The 18438-nt window shown below is 38.0% G+C and overlaps 1 protein-coding gene across 5 annotated transcripts in view; it reads left to right on the top strand.

The window, feature by feature from the left end:
* The window catches only part of dlgap4b (discs, large (Drosophila) homolog-associated protein 4b), a 172030-nt gene that overhangs the window by 94878 nt on the left and 58714 nt on the right, over window positions 1-18438 (top strand). For 4 of the 5 annotated variants that reach the window (XM_047347282.1, XM_047347285.1, XM_047347283.1 and 1 more), the window contains exons 3-4: window positions 327-431; window positions 9015-9062. The gene's annotated coding sequence lies outside the window, so the exon portion shown is untranslated. Of the gene's footprint in view, window positions 1-326; window positions 432-9014; window positions 9096-18438 lie in introns of all 5 variants that reach the window. The other variant, XM_047347281.1, reaches the window with a different exon arrangement.

The following is an 18438-nucleotide window of genomic DNA, read 5'->3' on the forward strand; positions in this document are numbered from 1 at the left end:
CTTTGAATGAATTAAAAGTTGTCCACAGGCAAACACAGAATGAAAGGACTTTGAGGATTGACTTCTTGACATCTTCCTTAATTAGGAAGATTTCAAATAACTCACTTATGCACTGATGGAAATTAGAAAACAAGCATGCGAGATTATATTTCCAGCTCCTCACCCCCTCTCTTTCTATGCTCTGTCCATCCATCTGTCAATGAAGCCCAAGACGGTGGTCATCTGTGTTCCTATGCATGTGTATGTGTTGTGCAAAGCCACAATCAGTGCTATAAAATAAGATTATACTTCAGCTTCCCTCTCTTCCACTTTTGTCCCCTGTGCAGCGGCAGAAGGATAACCAGACAGAGGTAATGGTGTTGTCTGCCTCAGCTTCCTGGTCTTCTTTAGAGCTGCGTGTACTCTATGTGCAGGTCTGGACAACTATGCAGGTGTGTGTCTCAGGGTGCATGTTTCTGTGTATTTGTGTGACCGTGCGTGCGTGTTTGTGTGTGTGTGGGGGGGGGGGGGGGGGTTATATTGTATTTACATCTATAGAAGTGTACAATATGGACATACTGTGTGCATGGGAGTGTGTTTATGTGTGTTTATTATCTTAAAGGCAGAGCATTTCCCTTTTGAGCCAGATCATGCAGAGCTGGCATGTTGTTTTCACAGTCAGACTGCGTTCAGACCAGCAGTCTCCATTTATACCGTCTGCCACTTGACTGTTAAAGTTGAAACACATACAGAATCCCTAACTAAGGCACAACTAGTGCCTTTACATAATGTTGCTGTTGGATAAAAACCTAATATCTCCCAAAATAAAACTCAGGAAATGAAAAAAAACATTTTCTTTCAAATGTAAATTCGTTTGTTTGGTCAAAGTTGCATGCTGTTTTTAATAAAATGACATACAGATGTGAAGGCTTATTATGTTCTAATAAGAATACAAAAAGGCCGTTGCAATTTTGCTGGGATATTCCAGATCATCTGCACTTCTCCAGTGTCACACATTAAAATCATTAAAATACTTGCCCTACTTCAGTTTTTAGTAATTAATTATTTCAAGTCATTTTAAGCTGGTAATCTTAAAAGAAATTCAAGGAGATGTTTTTGCTGTGTATTTAAGTATTTAAGGTATCATAAACTAAAGAGAAAGATGAATTATTATTTGCTTTCCTCTGACAGAGCATCCCTGAAGGATTGGAACTTCTGAAGCCAAAGCTCATTAACATTCAAGAAAAGAAACCTAGATTCCTCTGAGGGAGTTTTATGTTTAACTTAATTTTGCCGTGTGACTTTCCAATCAAAAGAACAACCTGAGTCAGCAGTTTTTACATTATTAACCACCTTTACTCATATGTTGGTTAAATTCACATTTCCATTTATGTATTAGGATATGCCTTACTGGTTACAGTTATTACAACTCAAATGTGATAGAGGTATGCAAAATTAATGAGAAGAAAATGTCTGTTTAGCTGTGCATGTTTTTGTGGATTATCAGAATTACTTACAAAACAGCACGAAGAGGCTTTATGGGAGCGTTGGTCCTCTCTGGGTGGGATGACGAGCTATATGAGGGGAAGTGGTTATGGACGGAGGGCTGCACGGTGGGGCAGTTGGTAGCACTGTTGCCTTGCAGCAAGAAGGTCCTGGGTCCGATTCCCGGCCGGGGGTCTTTCAGCATGGAGTTTGCATGTTCTCCCTTTGCATGCGTGGGTTCTCACCGGGTACTCCAGCTTCCTCCCACAGTCCAAAGACATGCCTGTTAGATTAATTAGTCTCTCTAAATTGCCCTCAGGTGTATGAATGAGTGTGTGCATGGTTGTTTGTGTGTTACCCTGCGATGGACTGGTGACCTGTCCAGGGTGTACCTTGCCTCTCGCCCATAGACTGCTGGAGATAGGCACCAGCTTCCCACTATGAAATATGCGGTAGAAAATGACCTACTGACTGGTTATGGACAGAGCACTGATGTAGCTTGGTGGGTTGCCTGGTATTGTGGGCTCATGTTTTGGTTTCTCTTAAATGCCAGGAGTGCATATTAATGGTAATTGGTAAATGAAATGTACTTGTTTAGCATTTTATCAAGTCTGAGGACCCCCAGGTGCTTTACACTGCGATCAGTCATCCATTCATTTGTACACACATTCACACACTGACAGTGGTTGGCTACCTTGTAGCCACAGCTGCCCTGGGGCAGACTGACAGAAGTGAAGCTGCCATACAATTGGCGCCACCAAGCCCTGTGATCACCATCAGCAGGCAAGGCAGGTGAGGTCTCTTGCACGTCGCCACTGTCGCCCTTTATATTATGTATGCTGCCGATCCAATTTCCTTGCTGAACCACACATGCACAGGGCATGTGTGGTTCAGAAAGCAATTGGGTATGCCATAAATTCAATAAAGCCAGTTGTGCAACAAAGGGAAGGTTTATTTCCCCTCTTTTGTAAAGTCTGCCTCTATCACTGCAAGGCAGCCAGACCCTCCACAGTCTGTCATAGGCTGTCAGGACACGGCAAATGAAAAAAATAACACCTAATTCACTGCTAACAATGTGGGATGTGTTCTTTCAAAGACAAATTACTGGTGTGACATATGATGAGCTTATGAGATGAGTTGATTTATTTGGCTCATTAGATTGAGACAAGATCAGATTTTAACCATTTTTTCAAGAAAACAGCATTGTAAATGTTTTGTTTTCCCAAACCACAAACTAAGTTCTGAAGAATGTGTAATAATTAGGTCCAGGTCTGACTTCTCTAATTACTGTGTGTTGAAGCAGGACCCCATCCAAGGATCTCCTAATGCCAAAAATACCATTGAACCTTTCCTTTTTGATGTTTTTGTGTAAAGCAGAATCTGACACTGCAAACAGCACTCCAACTACAGTGTTGTATCTACAGCATAAAATATATTTAAATCTACATTCGTTCTTGTTTAATTAAAGGTTTAACAAGTCATAAATTGTGTTTAAACAACGTTTAAGGTGTGTAAAATTTGATTAGTTGACAAGTAAGGTTTGGAACTACAAATGAGTTGCCAAACAAAACAAGTTCGGTAGCTGACAAGCAGATTTAATTTTTCTACTGGGTCCCCAATGTGTTTGTGCACAATTAAAAAATGGATGGGGTCATCTTTAATGCTACTTTAACCAAATAGAATCAAGACTGTAACTGGAGAGTTCCAAAAATGTGACAGAATATCGCTTAAAAATCCAGTGGACATTCAATATTGCTAAATTCCCTTACACACCTGCAATTTACTAAACCATGATGATGGAAAGGTTAATGTTCTTGAAAAAGCTATTAATTGATCTTTGTGAAACTTAGAATACACTCATGGTCTATGAGACATCAATTTACTGTTTGTTTAACAAAAGGAATTACAGATGGAACCTATATTTTAAGTTTTACCAGCTCAAAGATAGACTGTCATTAAACTTTGTTTATATAGAGGTCAGTGTGATTCAGAGGGGTCATTTTCAAATGAAAAGTAATAAATCAAAGTCATATTACCACATCTTTTGATGTCATGCACACTCTTTTGCCTAAGTTGTTAAAGTGTCCACATGGGAACCAATTTCTGGGTCTGTTGCCTGTTCCTAAGTGATTAACATAGTAACAGCAGTCAGGGATTTGGGTGAAACGAGTGTGTGACTTTTTCCAAAAGCGCTGCTGCGCTGCTTAACTTCATCTTCAGTCACACTTATAAAGCCTCCCATCTGCTTTCTCAACACTACAAATTGCATAAGCAGGAGAAGTTCTTGTGCTCGTCTTCATAAAATGGCCCAACAGATTTCTGAAGGGCTCCCACGTCTGTTGGCCTTTTCACCAACATGTTCCTCATCAGCTTCATGCAGTTTCTACAACGCTTAAGCAGCCTGTTGAACCATTTACATGCTGCAGTCTGAGCCATTTAATAATTATTACATGCTTGATAATGCCTCATATAACTAGATTTCACAATCTATCAAATAGCAACTATTATATTATATTATATTATATTCTGTTATATTTTTCATGTTCTTAATGCTTATGTTTCTTATTGAAGTATTCATAGTTTCTTCATAGATCCTTAAATATGTGTTTATACGCCATAGTAAGGCAGTTACACAGTATTATGACGAGGGTGTTAGCCTCAATTCAAATCTTGTTCGTAGCTAAGTTGTCTAAAGACGTTTGTCTTTGGAGTTATGTTTGTTAATAATGCCTAAATATTCATAAAATAATTGTCAGCAGTTAATGACTGAGGTATATTTTGACTAAGACCAGAGAACTATAGCTCAAGACAACGTTTTGTCAAAATGTCTAAAAAGGTCTCGCACCCCTAAGGAAAATCTAAAGAATTAAAAGGGAGCTCAAAACCAAACAGCATTGTAGGATACCTTCTGGCAAAATGAGGGCTTTCAATTCTCAGCAGAACTTGCATTGCATGGGTTATTGCTGTCCATAGCATTCTAACAGAGAGAGATATTTCCCCTAGGCCCTAAGCAGACATCTATAATGCATTCCCTACATAAAGAGCGCAATCAGCAGATCCCCAGCCTGATACCTCAATCAAATTCCCAATCTCATTTCTAATTTATTTTACTTTACCCCAACAAACCCAGCACCGTGAAGTGCATTTTGACATTAATCTCTCAACTCTGCAGTAGGCACTGAAGCCAGTAAGAAGAAGTTTGGTATGAATCCCATTCACAATTCATTCCCCGAAAACTGCACAAAGTGCCTTTCATTTGTCTTTTATTTAAGTTCACCTAAGCTTTATGAAGGGGCTTAAAACGGTGAATCTGTTCTCTGAGTAGGTTATGGGAATCTTAATGCCTCCCTGATGTGGCTGAAGCTGTACATAGAAAATAGGATGACAGATTAGCCTTATCCATAAAGGTTCATTGTTTTTGTCAATGGCTCTCTTACTTTCTTTACAGCTACTTTTACTATGTCAAACAATTTCAGTTTGCATTGATTTGTCTGTGGTGGATTATTTTCTTGTTCTTGTTATTCAGACCCTTTTGAGTGACACTTCGAAGCCAATACCAGACAGCCTTTCACACTGTTAAGAGGTGTGTGTATGTGTGGCTGTTTGTTTTTGCTGTTTTTCTTGACATTTTATTGTAAAAGGTCACAGCACTCTTGAGTTTTGTGTTTGTTGATTCTGTTTCTAAAAAATCAAAGGTAACCACCATTGTGCAACTGTTTTCAATTGTTTTACACATGTGGTGTAAAACAGGGAAAACACCGCATCTGTAGCACTCTCTGAATCATCTGACTGAGGAACTTGACATTTTATAATGACTTCTCTTCTTTAGGTGGCTTAACTCTAGGCTACAGCACCCTATTTTAAAGGGGTAGAAATGAAGAATTTCACTATGTTGTGTTTAAATTGTGTATGAAGACATGCTGCTTTGAGTAAATAACTATCTAGCATCACATTTGTATGTATACTGTAACAGACATAATTGTTTGGAGAATCTTGTGGCTTGAGAGTCAGAACTTATTGCCTCCATGTATCCCACACATTGGCACCACTGCTATGAAATTTGTTGTTGAAATGTTACAGCAATGACCAATAATAAAATTTCTTAGTTTAATGCTATTCTATGCAGGCGCTCTATCTGTAGTTATGAATATTCACTCACCTTAGCATGCTAAATGTTTGTAGTGGCTTCAATGGCACGGCATTTCGAACTCGAAACTGTTTTCTGGTTAATTCAATGTATTTGACCTCTTGGGGCACTTATAGACTGGGTATAAAGCATTGAACTTTCATCACCAAATGGTTAGCTAATTAATTATTAAATATGGTAAAAGAAAAAATAAGATAGTGATGTTAAAGTTAACTTAACTCCACAATTTCACATGCTTCATCTCTGTACATGGAATATTCACCCACTTCTTAATTTCACAAGTTGCACCTTGTTTCTTCACATTAGATCCATATAATCCATGTTTTGGGATACACCAACATATGTGCCAAAATAAAAACACATTGTGACAACATCTTTATTCTAAAGATGCTCAAAATAATACAACGGTTTCAGTTTATGACACCAATTGCACATTATTGGCTATTAAGAGTCACATCTATGTAGCCTACTCAGTCTCCTTAGATATTTCTTTTTTAAATGCTTAAATTTGTAACAGCTTACAATGATAGAAAAGTATTTTAGAAAATACTCTAAGGCTCCATGCTTGATAGACAGCTAAGTTTCTCACAGGGTCTCTGATCTCGATCTGTCTTCTAACAGATGGCAATTACTTGGTATCAGTAATTTTTCCCTATGCTGCATTAGACTTGTCTTTTTAGCTCAGATCCGGGAATGACGCCCAGAATGGGCTAACTGAGCTTATCCCATTCTAGTTGCAAGCTGGAAAACCAGTCAGATTTGCAAATGAGGTGCTGATTACTCGCAGCAATACAAGCAATAACAATGTAATTATCTAATTTTTATGTGTTTAAACATTAATGGAAGATGCTCACAAATAGAGGATGAGATAACTATGTGTGCCACTAGTTTAATATTCGATACAAACCATTGGGGGATTGTTTTGTTTCGTCAGCAGAGTTTGTACATTAGGACTCTCCCATGAAAGCCATTTTTGCCCACCCTCTTTAGCTATTTTTGTATCACAGAGGCAAGTATGACCTGCAGTGCTTTAGGTAAGGTAAGTTTATTTATATAGCGCTTTTCAGTAACGAGACACTCAAAGCGCTGTACATACAAATACAATACAATCACAAAGAAAATAAACACAGATACAGACACAGAGAAACTACAATCCTTCTGAGAAATCTAAAAATCTCTGGCCAACATTACAATGATACAGATAACATTAATAATCCTTTGGGTTTTACTGGTAAGAGTTGGTTCTAAACGAGTCTTTCCAAAGAGGTAATTATATCATTAAGTCCTCTATGTAGGGGAAAGCATCTTGTGCTGAGAGAGAATGATCCTTGGGTACCCTGGTATAATGCAGTTGTAGTCCCATAATTGAAATTTAACCAAGCTATCACTGAGTGCTGACTAAGGAAGCTGAGCCACTGGTATAAAAACAACTTTTGTTCAAATTTTTAAGAGACTAGTATTATTTTCTTTTCACCGGTAAATCAAAAAATCTATGAAAAGGAGCTAAAAATCTACAGATAACATTAATAATCCTTTGGGTTTTACTGGTAAGAGCTGGTTCTAAACCAATCTTTCTAAAGAGGGAATTATATCATTAAGTCCTCTATATTTTCCTTTCACTGGTAAATCTAAAAATCTATGAAAAGGAGCTAAAAACCTATGAAAAGGAGAAGAAATGAAGAAATGAAATCCACATTTAGGTAAAAAAATAAGGAGCATGGGAAAGCAACACACATAAGCAAAGATTTTGTAGGGGCATGGTGGACTCGTGAGGGTGCCAATATTTAAGTATGATCATGTGTGCAAAGAATTAGACTGTTACTTTAGATGTTGCGGGTTATTTTGTGACCTCCTGGATGAGTCATCAGTGCACTTTTTGGGCAATCTTGGTAGGTCAGTCACTCCTGGGAAGGTGTCCTACTGTTTCATGTTTTCTCCATTTGTAAGTAATATCTTCAATGTGGTTTGTAGAAGTTGCATAGCCTTAGCAATAGTGTTGTACCCTTTACTGACTGCTAGATGCAATTTGACATCTATTAGCCTACTTCACCACAGCAGACAAGTTCTGTTTAAGTGATTGCTCGATTCTACAGAAACTTTCTAAATTTCTAAATTCCACCTTCAGGGAACATTCCTGTTGTAGTTCCTCTCTGAGAATTTGGAAAAAACAACGTCCAAGTACAAAGAGAATACCCCATTTAACACAGAAACCTAGTACAGACTATCTAAATCTAATCAGGTACATAGAATTGTTTGGTGAGTTGAAACAATAGGGCAGCAGTGTTTTATGAGTGTTTGGGGACAAACCCCTGTTTTTAAACTAATACTCGTGGATCTGCAGGGATTTGTGGTTCACAAAAAGAAAGATATGAGAGAATACTAAGGAAACTCTGACATGATTCTGTCATGTGCATGTAAAACCGGAAAAGGTTCTTGAGGGAATATGTTGTTAATTTGCAAACACCATTGAGACATCTTTTTTTTCTTCTTCACCTACACCTTCAGCTTTATTGATATTTAATACCAGTGAGACTTTTAAATATCTTTAAAAAGCTTTATGACTTACGTTATCGTGAAAAAATAAAATGACAAATTTTAACATCAAGATTCTGCCTCACGACATGCTGAATATGGTAATACTGTTGAGGCTGCAAGAACAAAGGGCTTTTACTGAATCATGAGGAAAAGATGAATCCATAATACAAAAGAAGAGTTCTTGGATGCACTTTGATGAACGACTCCAGAGATGTGTTCCCTCGCAGATTTTATATGGCACTTGTCAAAGTGGTGCCAAGAAGCTCAGACTCTTTCTCCCCTCCACTTGACATCGGCAGCAGGAGATAAAGAGAAGCTGTCGAAAGACACTTCGATGCACATTCTCAATCTTGTGTCCAAGTATTGTTCCAACACATGTCTACAGCTATATCACGTGGATTGACTGGTGAGAGAGCACCTGCTTGCAGAGATGAAAAGGAGCCCTAGTTTAACATTGTCGTATAGCTTCCGTAACACTGCAGATATTTTCTATGTACCTTAGCTGCAGATGAGTGGGAGACTGCAGTGACTGAAACTTGTTAAACCGTGGTAAGGCCTAAGGTGTTTCTCTCCGAGGTGCGGGAGGAAGTAGGGCACATTAAAGCAGACTTTAAGGTGGAGCTGCTGGCTCCTTTGTGGGTCAATGCTTGCATACAAGTAGCCCTAAGGCAGTTTTTCTGAATCTAATGATTTTAAACTGATTTTCCACACTGCATGGCACAGATTCGTCGTCAGCTGTTGCCGAGTCTACAAATATATATTTGTATACATGTGGGTGTTTGTGTGCATCTTAAAACAGCCCAGGTTGTCTTGAATTTAACAAATAAAGCATGACATGTCTGACACAGTTTTCCTGAATTTCTTCTAGGAATCTTTCTCATCTAAGATCAAGACTTCTGACGAATGAGTTGCCAATGTAAGTCCCTTGGCTGAACTCAGGACTTAGCTGGTAATGTTGCTTTTAATTTAATTAAACTGACTGAGAGGTACAATTAAGGGCACATGTGTGTGTGTGTGTGTGTGTGTGTGTGCAAAAATGTAATCCTAAACCTCTAACCTTAATTTCTCTCTTACCTTACCACCCACCAGGGACAGGATTAATCTCTTGCACAATTTATCACCAGCTAATTTCTATTCTCAACAATACTGATGCTACATCAAAGGATGTCTCAGTCATGAAGTGGTATAATTCACATTTCAAACACAAATGTTTTCTTATATCTTATGCTATGGTTTTCCCACTTCTGGTTTGTCATTTCGAGTGCAACCAAGGCTTAAGGTGTTATCAATAATGGATGAAGATGTGGACGTTTTCATTAGATTTTTCGAGACTCTGCTGTGGTTCCATTAAAAGCTTAGTCCGAGTGGTTCTGAATGCCTGGAAACTGGTGCTGTCATGCTCATTCTAATGATAAGATCCTGCAACCCTCAGAGATGGACCGCAGATATGAGCATGAAGGTTTATGAGGATTTTTTTCTTCATACTGTTTAGACTGAGATTATTATGTGCACTAAACTCCACTTCTGATAGTACACAGCAAAAAATATTACCAGGTGTTAGTATGACTTTGTTTTCTGTGGGTGCGCTTTGACAGCAAAAACCATTTATTCAAATACACTATAGCTTGAGCTACATGAGATGTACACTCTAAAATGTTCTAGATTAAAAAAACAACAACCCATTTTGAGGTATTTTGATGACCCAGGCCAATCCTGGGTCATATATGGGCTAATCCAGCCCTGTGATGATTTTCACTATAGTGTTACATTAGGGTTTTGACCCAGCATACTGGGTTAGGACTGCAAACCAAAAAGTGGGTTAAAGTGTCTAATGTCTAAAATTTAAAGGATTTCTGATTTCAGGTTCTATGAAGTGAAGTTTTGTAAAGGTATTGACAGTAATAGTTCCCTTCCCTGTAGTAGAAATCAGTTAAGGCCATAATGATTCATACTCCTGGAAAATTTAGATTTGAAATAATTTTTATTAAAACAAGTATCAGTTTTGGGCTCCCAGTCCTTGAGGTTGGAAGGGCCCTTTGCCATCACCATAATCTTTCTGTTAGACTCTAGCTAAGCCACTCCAATACATTAATTTGAAGAATCGTAGTGGTAAAATTACAAGATTACTTTTCTATAGACAGATTTTTGAATAGAATTTAGCCTAATTTTATGTTATAATACAGTGAGTTTGTAGATAACCGATTATATCTTCAGAGTTGGAAGTGTAAGAGCTTGTCAGACTGATTGTGAATCTGCCATGACAATTCACAAACAATTAGTGAAAAAACAGTGGGAGCCCCTTTTTTAGCTGCTTTTAGCAATGTTAAGCAACACATTCTGAAAATGTATAAATTGACAGGATACCAGCAGATCTTAACTCTCCACACTTTTAGACAAGACTGCTGTTACGTGTGTTGTTTTCTCAGCAAAACAACTTCCATGTTGCTATGCATGTCACACTGGTTGAGGCTGCCAGGCCCCCTGATCATCTGGGACTCGTCAATCAGCTCTAAAGCCACCTTAGGTGGAGTAAACGTATGGATTTTGTGTCAGACTGTCAACAGTGGAATAAAGATGTCACCTCCCTGTGCTTTTCCAGTTCTCCTAGTTGTTGGAAAATTATCCCAACAGACACACGATTGGCTGAATTGGCTTAGTGACACGTGTTGTCTGGCTAAGAAAACAACAACAGCTTAACAACTGCCTCTTGTGATAGTCAAAATGGTTAATATCTGCTAAATAGCATTACACATGAGAATTTTCAGTTGGATCTGTTTTAAATATTTTAAACTAACTAAACCAAGTAGGTGATATTTATTATAAGAACCTCACTTAAAAAAATAAATAAATAAAAGCTATCCCAATCAAATTATTATTATTATTATTATTATTATTATTATTATTTATAAAGCCTTTTACAAACCACAAAGCAAAGTGGTGTACAAGTGAATGAAAAACTAAATAAAATAAAATAAAAAGATTGCTCACTTTCCCTGGTTTTGTCTTGGTTTCCACTAATGCCACAGAGAAGTGTGCATTGTCATTACATGCTTGTTAACATTTGTCAGAGCCCGTGCTGTCTTTGAGATAACACATTAGATCTATTGGCTTCTGCTCCAGGAGCTGTGGCATCAGAGACTAGTAGATCTCTGATACCGAAAAACTGGTGCCATCTCAGAACCAAGTGTTAGTTGGCCTAGACAAAAGGGCAACTTTTGTCAGGAAATGGACGGCCATGGAGACTAACAACAAATTACAATGTTGTGAGCCCCATGTTTACAATTGCCTAAATTAGTTTCACTTTTGTTTTGCCCAATTTGAGATGAAAAGAATACAAACAGTGTGCTTCAACATGAATTTAACATTACCGCTCACTGTTTGCAACACTCTAGTAAATGCTGACTAGAGAGCAGCTGGTCGAGATTTAAATCAGATTTCACATTTACTGCCTTGTGTTTAAAACATTGTTTATGAGGTAAAAAAATATGCTAAGTTACAAAGATAAATGCTGTGATTTGTGTAATTAAACTGTCTCTCTGCACTACAATCTTCCAGAAAAATCAGAACATAACAGAGGGCATCTTGACGTGATTCTGTGTTCTCAGGTGCCTAAGCCTCTTGGTTTCTTCTCAGCTGTTGGTACCCAATAATTAGGCTGTCCTGTCCTTATCCCAGTAATCCCTGTTTCCAGTACATAATGCTTCCCGGTGGCATTTGTTTCGTACCTGACCCTCCTATGATGCACCCTACTTTGCCTTTTATTGTCCTGTTACCGTGTCGGACCTGTTTTTAGCTCACTCTATGTTACATCCTGGTTTGGACATTGTTTTTGATGTAATTTCAGTTTTTACTATAAAAATATTTATTTTGAATCCTCTCTGCCTGCTTCCTCTTTCCTGCATTTGGGTCTTTCACCACTGCAAGGACTTGGCAGAGGGAGAACAAAACATTTACTGTAACATGGGGATTAGCAATATGGACTCAAAATTCAACCACAAAGCTTTGTTGTATTTAATGATATAACAATAAAAGCAATGATAAAAAAAATACTTCAAAATTCCCCACAGTGTTTTTATCAATACATCTTTCACTGCACACAGTCAAATTCCTGTAAATGTAAACACTGTTCTTGCATTCAGTCAAAATACTTAAAAATATTAAAATTATCATTTGGAAAATAATTTTAAAAAGAAAAAACAACAATCCCAACCATACTGTCACTTTCTTTTGGGGGGGCAACCATTATCACAATATGTTACAATTATCATTATAATTGTTTGCCCTGATAACAATAAACTATAACTGTACATCTCTACTCTATGATAGGCTGTGGAAAACCAAAGAATCAGTTAGGAACTGATTGAAAATCCCTCTTCATTGATCTTGGTGCTGTCTGGGTGTGCTATCAACAGAAACTTTCTTTAAGTGATCAAATATAAATACTAAAAAGTGTAGCATTGGCTTTTATCGTTGTTCAGGGCTGGACAAGTATTTAAAAATTATTAGGTATGGAAAAATGTTTGGTTTTCCAGATCTTATCCTATTTTCCAAAGGACAAATATTAAACACTGCATAATAAATGTAGCAGATTTCACATCAATTTAAAATTTTAGTAGTAGTAGTAGAATGTTCTTTCTGTGTCCTCACAATTAGTTTTTTTAACATTTTACTTGTTAGTAGTCTTTTTATTAACTTACCCACTTAATGCACACTCATTCAAAAGTTTTAAAGTTTTAAAAAGTTAGCTATTTCTCTACGTTGTAGAACTCTAGACAACTTTGAATTTGGGTTGAACTGGCCCTGGGTCAGCCTGAAATGCCAACCGAACTAAAATTGTGATTCTTTTGGATTCCAAGTCCATTGCCAATTTTGAATCAGATTTATTCTGGTCCTGATGCCAAAGCAACAGTCAAATTGCCCTATACCACCCTAAAATAATCAAATTAAAGGACAATTTGAGCTTTGTTTTTGTTTTCATGATTTGTGGAATCTACAGATAAGAGGTCTGTAAATTCCAATAGAAAATATTACTATTGGTTGATTACTAAAAAAGTTGAAGGTTAATGTCCAGAATTGTCTGGAAATGTATTTGATATTAAAAATGCAAAAGAACCCTTAGAGATTAACTTAGGTGTATAAACTAGAAAGAGTATAGGCCAGTTATTGCACTTAATGGTTTGAATGTTTATTTTTTGGGGGGATTACCCCTACGGAGCACTACAAAACTCAACTAAAATCTGTAAAAATAAGCAAATAAGGATACTTACTATTAGGGTTGCCCAACATATCTTGAGGGAGGGGTGCATCTGCAGACCATGGGTGGGAGGTTCGAAGGTTTAGCAGTTTCGTCCGCACAAAGACTGATCGGCTCATTCTGGTTTTCCCTCTGTTTTTCCCTCTTTGTCCTTACTGTCAGAAGTTGCACGGCATGACGAATAGAATGAAGGTATTGTGTTCTTCAGTGTTTCAGAATTATATAAAAAATTCTGTTTGTATTATATACTTGTACAAATATAATTAGAAAGATAGCTAATCACTTTAAACATAATTGTGACATGGTCATCGAATCAGGCTTTGAACAGAAGATATGCCCATAAGCAAAAGATATGTCCATGGTGAGACGCTCCTCCAATCACATGTTTCACTTTACTTAAGTTACGCCTTCCCTTAACTCGGATACGCATTCCCTTGTTGCAGATGTACCTACTTGTATCTTAAAGCTGTCGTCATCTTTGGGCACAATATCACAAAGGATTGTTTGGCATGTAATAAGTACTGATTAATGTGTATGGCAATGTAATATTCAACTTGTTTGATAAAGTCTGGTAGCAATGTCTACACATGACACAGATTACTGTGCCCAATATGCTGAAGGTCACATAGATTGCTGAAATAACACATGAGAAAGACATGGGTGAGGAAAATGTGGGTTCATCACAGCTGATATTGTCATTGCAATACTTATACTGCATGATTTTCTAACATCAGGGAGCCCTACTTGGTTGTGGATACAATATATACTATCTGGTTATTAATATGCTCGTGCAGTCATGCATAAATTATACAAATATGCAAATATGTATCCGTGATTTGTGTTGTAAATCACATGTCGGATTGCCACGTGCCTGCTGCTGCAGAGACATGAACATTATTGGTAACAGACTGCATATTTAGATTGTCTTTACTATAAAACCAGTCATTTATATGGAAATAGTAATATAATCCAAAGGTTGTGATTGTTTAAAGGTTTGCTATGAATTGCCTTTACAAATATGGGGAGAGCGGATCTGTTTCTTGAAACTCTAGCTGTTCAGACTGCTATGCTGCTGCTGAATGTGGATAACGGCATCCTAGAATTTTACTTCAGATAATCTTAACAATGTTCCCTTCCAGTTATCTGACAGCAAGTGAGTGAGCAGAATTCATTTCTGAATGAGCGCACTGTTGTTTTTCCTCAGAAGTAGCCTATAGACAGATGAGTAACCTGATCAAACTTAGCAGCCTTTTCACAGAGCTGTTTAAGTTTCTCCTTTCTTTAAGTTACTTTACAACTGATAGGAGTGACACAGCTGGAAATAATGGAATTCCCCTCCAAAACAGATTTGCTCCACTACAAAATGAAAACCAGGAAAATGATCCATTTTCTGAGAACAATAAAAGGTTTGAGAACAACCTTCATTAAACAGTCTTCTCCTAAATTGCCAGAGAAAAAGCGCCCCACTGGACCAAGAACCCTAATAGTGGGCAACACAGCTGTGGATGGGATTAAAAACTTCTGCAACAAGAAAAACACAGAAGTTATGATTGGTACCAGTAACGTGGTGTCCGATATCTCAGAGAATATTCTTGCAATCACCTGTCGACCGTGCATTATTTGCCATGGTCGACAGGTTACCAAACCCTCCTGTAACTGTAGCATCTGAACTCCACTCTACCAGGGCCTACAATGAATTTGCTAACTTCTTCACTGAAAAACCCAAAAGATCAGAGGGGCAGTCAGCACATCCACATCAACTCCAGTACCAAAGTTGTCTCCAACTAGAACTGATTTTAACAAAATTTCCCAATTTCACCAATTACACGACAAAAACTTAGAAGAAATCGTACACCAACTAAGCTCTTCCTCCTGCTGTCTCGATGTTTTAACCACAGCTTTTCTTAAGAAAGCTTTGCCCGTAATAACATCTGATTTAACACAAATAATAAACACGTCCCTTTTGTCAGGTGTTTTCCTCCAGGCCCTGAAAACAGCAATTATCAAACCTCTATTGAAAAAGAGCAACTTGGACAAGCTGCTACTACAGAACTACAGGCCTATATCAAACCTCCCCTTCATCAGTAAGATAATTGAAAAAGCTGTGTTTCAACAGTTAAACAACTTCCTAACAGTGACCGACCGCTTTGATGTCTTCCAGTCAGGCTACCGTGCTCACCACAGTACAGAGACTGCTCTTGTCAAGGTGTTCAACGACATCCATATAAATGCAGACTGTGGAAGAACCACAGTGCTGGTATTATTGACCTTAGTGCAGCATTCGACACTGTTGTTCACTCCATTTTATTAGAGCGTCTGGAAAACTGGGTTGGCTTTTCTGGTACAGCACTCAACTGGTTTAAATCCTACTTGAAGGACAGGGACTGTTTTGTGTCAGTAGGTAACTTTACATCAGAAACCACAAAAATGTGGCGTTCCCCAAGGATCCATCTTAAGGCCCCTCGTATTCAATATCTACATGCTCCCCCTAACTCCGATTTTAATAAACAACAACGCAAGTTATCATAACTATGCAGATGACACACAGCTATACGTTACGATGTCACCAGGTGACTATGAACCCATTCAAGCGCTGGGTAAATACATAGAAGAAATCAATGCATGGATCTGCCAAAATTTTCTTCAGCTCAATCAAAACAAAACTGAAGTAATAATCTTTGGACAAAAGGAAGATTGTTTAAAGGTTAGCACACAGCTTCAGTTAATACAGCTAGAAACCACCAGTCAGGCTCGAAACCTGAGTGTAGTGATGGACTCAGACCTAAACCTTCAGAGGCACATAAAGGTAGTAACAAGGTCAGTCTTCTATCACCTAAAGAACATCTCTGGGATTAAAGGACTAATGTCTCAGCAGGACCTGGAAAAACTAATTCATGCGTTCATCTTTAGTAGAATTGATTACTGCAACGGTGTCTTCACAGGTCTGCCTAAAAAGTCGATCAGACAGCTGCAGTTGATCCACTGTTGCCCGCGTCCTCACTAGAACTAAGAAAGTGGAGCACATCACCCCGTTTCTAAAGTCCCTACACTGGCTCCCTGTAGCTCAGAGAATAGACTTTAAAATACTTCTGTTATTCTATAAATCACTGAATGGCTTAGCACCAAAATACATTACTGACTTGTTGTCAGTGTATCAACCACCCAGACCTCTCACGTCATCTCGCTCAAATCTACTCTGCGTACCCAAAACCAGAACCAAACATGGAGAAGCAGCTTTTAGTTCTTATACTCCACTAATCTGGAATAAATTCCCAGAAAACTGTAAATGCGCCAAAACCCTAAGTTGCTTTAAATCAAGATTAAAAACTTATTTGTTTAGAGTGGCCTTTGAATGTGTTATCTAAACATTATTAGTTAAGTTTTCAGTCCAATTTTCCTTTTATTTCCTTATCCATCATTCTATTCTCTCTTTTTTTTATTACCTCTATCGTTTGATTTTCTCTATCATTGTAATGTTTTTCCTTATGTACAGCACCTTGAGTGCCTTGTTGCTGAAAAGCGCTATATAAATAAACTTCACTTGACTTGACTAGCCATGAAGAGCTACCAGGAACTTATCATCACATTATCATAGCATCTGTCTCTCAAGCCCAGACCAGTAGAAAACTGATATTTGTTACTGCTCACTGTAATGCTCACATCTTTAACACTGCACATGCAATATGTTCTTCATAGTGTTTGTTTGGAAATTTGAACCAATTATATCCACCTAATAGCACACCTCCTTTTTAAGGTCCTTTCATCACTTTCCCAATTTAATGACAAGCTTAAAAAAGTAAACCAATATTTATTCAGTTATTTCAGAAGCAAGTGCACTTGTCACATACATACTCTCATTTGTTTGTTTGTTGTTGTTTTTATTGCTTGTTTTTATGTTTGACACCAACCTGCCAGTGTGACTAGATAGAAATTATCCACCTGTCTATAATCCCATTTACTTACATATTAACGGTCATTTATATCTACTGTCCTATTAAAAAAAATAACATAAAGTTAGTAGCACTACACGCTACCTACAATATACATTTTTGTAATTGTCCCTTATAAAGTGGTTAAAAAAATTCTAAGCACCATGGTTAAATGCATTTTTGGCTTGTGGAAAAGGAGATCATGTTAAACGTCAACTTTTTTTCATCTTTGTTCTGACACATATCCGGTCCAATTCAGGTTGGAAGGTGCAACAACCTGACAACAAGGACAGCATGCACACCCTTGAACTAATACTTTGTCAAACCACTTTTCGATTCATTTTCCGTGCTCAATTATCTAATTACTTTTTTTTATTGTTGCATTTCTTTTCTTATCTTTCCTCCAATTTTCTGAGGCCACCCTAGCGCATACCTGTACAAAGGTATTAGTCAAGAGTACAAAAGAAATCCACAGTTTTATATATGTACACTCACCGGCCACTTTATTAGGTACACCTCCATAGTACCGGGTTGGACCCCCTCTTGCCTTCAGAACTGCCTTAATCCTTCGTATCATAGATTCAACAAGGTACTGGAAACATTCCTCAGAGAGTTTGGTCCATATTGACATGATAGCATCACACAGATGCTGCAGATTTGTCAGCTGCATCAGTGATGCGAATCTCCCGTGCTCTATTGGATTGAGATCTGGTGACTGTGGAGGCCATTTGAGTACAGTGAACTCATTGCCATGTTCAAGAAACCAGTCTGAGATGATTCGTGCTTTCTGACATGGCACGTTATCCTGCTGGAAGTAACCATCAGAAGATGGGTACACTGTGGTCATAAAGGGATGGACATGGTCAGCAACAATACTCAGGTACTCAGGTTTAGCGTTGACATGATGCTCAATTGGTACTAAGGGGCCCAAAGTGTGCCAAGAAAATATCCCCCACACCATTACACCACCACCACCAGCCTGAACCGTTGATACAAGGCAGGATGGATCCATGCTTTCATGCTGTTGAGGCAAATTTCTGACCCTACCATCCGAATGTTGCAGCAGAAATCGAGACTCATCAGACCAGGCAACGTTTTTCCAATCTTCT

This window comes from Girardinichthys multiradiatus, chromosome 20 (genome assembly GCF_021462225.1).
Source record: "Girardinichthys multiradiatus isolate DD_20200921_A chromosome 20, DD_fGirMul_XY1, whole genome shotgun sequence".
Classification (NCBI taxonomy): Eukaryota; Metazoa; Chordata; class Actinopteri; order Cyprinodontiformes; family Goodeidae; genus Girardinichthys; species Girardinichthys multiradiatus.